Source organism: Colossoma macropomum, unplaced genomic scaffold (assembly GCF_904425465.1).
Source record: "Colossoma macropomum unplaced genomic scaffold, Colossoma_macropomum, whole genome shotgun sequence".
In the NCBI taxonomy this organism is placed as follows: Eukaryota; Metazoa; Chordata; class Actinopteri; order Characiformes; family Serrasalmidae; genus Colossoma; species Colossoma macropomum.
In genome coordinates, this window is record NW_023494784.1 from 22778793 (window position 1) to 22784146 (window position 5354).

Sequence of the window (5354 nt, forward strand, 5' to 3'; positions counted from 1 at the left end):
ACCTGATCTCAAAGATGGACACCATACTCCTGCCCAGTGTCTTCATACATGACTCCTTACGGATGTAAGATATCGCCGCTGTTGGAACAAAACTTCGCATCTCCACGTCTGTCGTTTTTCAGGTTTTGACGTAATTTGAAAATGCCTATGCCTCTTCACACTGTGTGAAAATTTCACGATGAATTTACCAAAAGAAACAACCCAACATTACTTAGAAAAAAGTCTGGTTCCATTGACTTACATTAAAAGTAATGTATGCTTTTTTCCTTCTTCTGTAAAGTTACCATTTTTGAGATACAAGGTTTTGTTCCAACAGCAGCGATATACTAGTCTAAGTAAAAGGCACATAATACAGTCAATAGGCTGCCCTTAGCTTAGTAATCATGAAACCTGATCTGAAAATTATAAAGGTAATATTCTCTAGTGGTCTAAAACATGTAAAGATATAGACCATTGGGTATCACAGGCACAGACTTCTGTCCAAGGACAGGCTGGTTTCTTTTCTTTTTTTTATATTCAGTATTGCTTAATTTTTTGTAAAATCTTAATCTTTGCTCATATTGCTCTTGTTGTGTTATTGTTTTGCCATCCAGTGTTGACCAGAGGATGATGCGTTCCCCTTTTGGGTCTTGGGCCCTCTCAAGGTTTCTTCCTCTTGCTGTTTGGGAGTTTTTCCTTGTTAATGTTACCCTTGGCTTGCTTATTTGGAGCTTGGACCCAGATTTTCTAGAAAGCTGATTTGTGAGAATGCCCATAAAATGCCCTATTTAAATAAACCTTGATCGATTGATTGATTGATTGATGAATTAACCTATATTTAATTTGACTTCAGTACAAACATGGGAATTCTGTATAATTTCCTTCTGTTCAGTGCGGTACTGCTTTTTTTTTTTTGAGTGTTGTGTTTTATTTTATTTTGTTCTACCCATTAACATTTGTTACTGATATATTTATTGCTGTAAGGCCTTTTACTTAGAAAAAAATAATTAAAACTTCTGTTTACAAATTCTGAACAGTGACATAACTGATTACACTAATAACTCATTTTGAAAAGCTTTTGAAAAGCTTTTACAAAATAAAACAGAATGTAAGGATGTGCAAATCATTTAAATCATATATTTAATTGAAAGTAGTACAAAGACAGCATATCAAATGTAATATAAAACTCAGAAGTTTTATTGTTTTATGATAAATATATGCTCATTTTGAATTTGATGCCAGCAACATGTTTCAAAAAAGTTGGGACGGTGGCATGTTTACCACTGTGTTTCATCACCTCTTCTTTTGACAACACTCTGTAAGTGTTTGGGAACTGAGGAGACCAATTGCTGTAGTTTTGAAGGATAGGATTTTAGCTGCTCAAGAGTTCAGGGTCTCCTTTGTGGTATTTTTCCTTTCATAATGCACCATGTGTTTCCAATGGGTGACAATGAGTTTAGCACCTGCACTGTTTTACTAGAAGCCATGCTGGTGCAAATCCGTGCAAAATGTGGTTTGACATTGTCTTGCTGAAATAAACAAGGCCTTCATCTGGATGGCAGCATATGTTGCTCCAAAACCTGTATATATCATTCAGCATTAATAGTGCCTTCACAGATATATAAGTCACCCTTGCCATGTGCATGAATGCACCCCTATAACATCACAGATGCTGACTTTTGAACTGTGTGTATCTCCTAAGATACGGCATCCATGATTTCCAAAAAGAATTTCAAAGTTTGATTGGTCAGACCACAGGACAATTTACCACTTCGCCTCAGTCCATCTTTCTGGATCCTGTTTATATATTGCTTGTTCTTTGCATGGAGTTTTAACTTGCATTTGCAGCTGCAACTACAAACTTCACAGACTATGGTTTTCAGAAGTGTTTCTGGGCCAATGCAGTGACTTTCACTGCAGAATCATGTCTGTTTTTAATGCATTGCCAGCCAAAATTGTTTTTTTGGCCTTGTCCCTTGCATACAGAGAGTCCTCCAGATTCTCTGAATCTTTTAATAATATTATGTACCGTAGATGATGAAAAGCAAACGTTTTTTTGCTATTTTATGTTGAGAAATGTCATTCTTGAATTGTTGCACTATTTGTCTGTGCAGGCTTTCACAGATTTTATTTCCCACTGTCCTAAATTTTTTGAAATGTGTTGCTGGCATCAAATTCAAAATTTGTATATATTTTTCAAAAAACAATAAAATTTCTCAGTTTCAACATTTGATATATTGTGTTTGAACTGTTTTCAATTAAACATAATGTTTAAATAATTTGCACATTATTACATTTTGTTTTTATTTACATTTTGCACAGTGTCCCAACTTTTTTGGAAACAGAGTTGCAAAAACTTTTATTCCAGTACATTTTGAATGAGCTATTTCATTCCATATTTCACAACAGTAGTCTAAAACCAAGTACATTAACTTATATTTTGTTCCACGCCTACAATATTTTAAAATTTACATTCTTTCACAGTTTCACCTTAAACTCACCTTAAATTAGCTTGCATTTAGGTTGTATACATAACTATAAGTCAAAAAACAAATACAGTCTTGATGCTACAGTGTTTTGACATTCTGTTTCACTACAGAAAAAGTCAAGCAGGTATTTGAATGATGTTTCATTTCAACAGAGTTACTTCTAACAAAATCATTCAGTGAACCACTATTATATTAAATTCAGAATTTTCACAATTTAACTTTATGTCATTTGCAATTTGGTTAAATAGACTTGAACTACTACAAAACAAATGGTTATTTAGTTCCTCTGGTGAAGTGGCACCCTCTAGTGTTTGCTGTCACTTTTCTTCGCTTTTTGACAGTTTTTCAGATGCAGTGACTGTGTTATCCCCAGTTTGATGTATTTTTCATTATCTTTCTGTATTGTTTTCAGAATCAGTTCTATTTATGTTACAAATTGTTGTCTTTGTAACTTGTATCTCCAAAATGGTAAGTTGATTTTCTGTGTGTTCTCATTGTTGGTCTGACCATTACTTTTACATTTGTTTTGGGTTATGATCTCTTTATGGGATGGCTTCACTAATTTGTGGATTTTAACTTGAATCTATATTAAAGTAGTGATATTTTATTTAAGGTAATTTTGGGTTGTTTCTGTTGGTCTATTGATGCAGCATGAAGTTTCAAAAAAAGAAAAGAAAGAAAAAAGAGTAAAAAAATTTTAGAAGGATTGACATGTCAGTGACAGTGTGAAGTGTCTTAGTGAGTACTCACATATGTGTAATGTTTATTATAGCGTCCAAAATAACTCAGATTTGCAGTGTTGCATTGCAGCTGGAGTGTGCTGGGATTATGTTGAGACTCTGAGTTGTTTTACACTAAACAGGCAGGTCATGCTGTCTGAGCTCCACCTCTAGTCTAATCAGAGTCTTTAGCCTTTAGCTCTGCCACCACCTTAATCTGAGCCTTTAGCCCTCCAGCTCTGCTCTCATGGCGTCTATGGGAAGCTTGCCATGGAAGAAATGTATTCCACCAGGCCCTGTGAACACTCCTGCTATCAACACACAATTATCTCGCTTAATCGTGTGGAACTGCGCAACAATCACCTGGGACTCAGGAAGTAATGACATTTTCACCAAGACCAGCACCTGCAACAGCACACACATACAGAACAGTACCATTCACTCAACAGCAGGAGAAAGACACCAGAATATCTCTCTCTCTCTCTCTCTCTCTCTCTCTCTCTCTCTCTCTCTCTCTCACACACACATATATATATACCGAACAGTACCGTTCACTCAACGGCAGGCGAAAGACACCAGAATCTCTCTCTCTCTCTCTTTCTCTCTTTCTCTCTCTTTCTCTCTTTCTCTCTCTCTCTCACACACACGCACACATACACCGCTCTTTCTCTCTCATTTTTTTTTTCACCCCTCTTTTTCCTCTCTATCTTTCTGTCTTTCACATACTTTCTTTCTCACTCATTCTCTCTCATTTTTTCTCGTTTTTCTCTTTCTTTCTTTTCCTATCATTCCTTTTTCTTTCTTCCTTTCTGTCTCTTTCTTTTGCTTTCTTCCCCCCCCATTCACTTACTTAAGGTTTATTCTTAGCGCCTCTCTTTCATTTTCTTTCTCTTCCTCTATCTTATTCACTCCCTGTCTCCCTTTTTCTGTTCTCTCTCTCTCATTGACTTCTATATGTTTAATTCAATTTTCTGTCCTTAGACACACACACACACAGACACACACATTCACACACATTCACAAATCCTGGCACATGTTCAGCATTTTTTTTTTCTCTCAGCAATCAATTAATGTGCAGTTCCTTCCAGGACAGCATTTCCATCCACAGATTCCGACAGATACCTGTAAGCAGTGATGTAAGAAAAGTAATCCATGTATGGGTGGCACTACTTAGATTACCTTCCACAACTTTTGATAAGCCGTCCATAAGCCATCTGCAGAGAATGATTGTGTTGTTCCACATAGACTGAAAGCTAATTCACACCTCCGGATCGCGTGTACAGGGCTTTGATCAGCATTGCACTTCCACGTATAGTACATATTATAGCATCCATCTCATCGTTCTTATTTCATAGTTTTCCACAGAGCGAGAATAGCTTTGCACTGACCACATTCAAAGCTTATGATGAGAAGAATAGAAAAATGCAAGAAAGATACAAGAGGCACCTGATTTAGGCTGCATTGCTTTGCATTTTGGCGAATGCGCTGTAGGTATAGTGTCACAATGTGCAGAAAATAAAACAGAACATTGAGGGCCTCAAATACATATACATAAACAAACACACACATCCTGCCTCCAGACAGGATCCAGAAGTTCTTGTTTATGTATCTTAGTGAGAAATAAACAAAAAAAAATACATATTTGACAATTCTGGGCATGTCCTGAAACTCCATCATAGAGTTACATAAAGGGCCCACATCATGGAAAAACATGTTTTCTTCACCTTTTTAAAATAAACATTTGCTGTACAGAATCAATTATGACTGTTTTGGTGCATAAAACAACACAAATGTTATAAGTGGACATTTGGGCCTTTAATACTAACATATGGCCCTGCGAAAAGCTCATTGTTATGTGATGCAACACTGACCTCTGGTGGCTGTGATAGCCAGGCTTGGAGTAATACAGCTGCTGTGGGTCACTGCAGCTCAGAAACACTAACTGTGTAGTGACTTGCATTTGTGTTTACACAGAAGATAGAGGTCAGAAGTCAGTAGGTTCTGCTTAGAGCTCTCGCTGTTTGGCTCTCAGTGTGTTATGTGTAATATGCTTTTCTCCAGAACTTTAAATAGCACACTGACCAGCATTACACAGTGACCAAAGTGGGCTAAAATGTCACACGATACAGAGATCTGAATATTTTTGTAGCGTCTTCTAGACAACAAT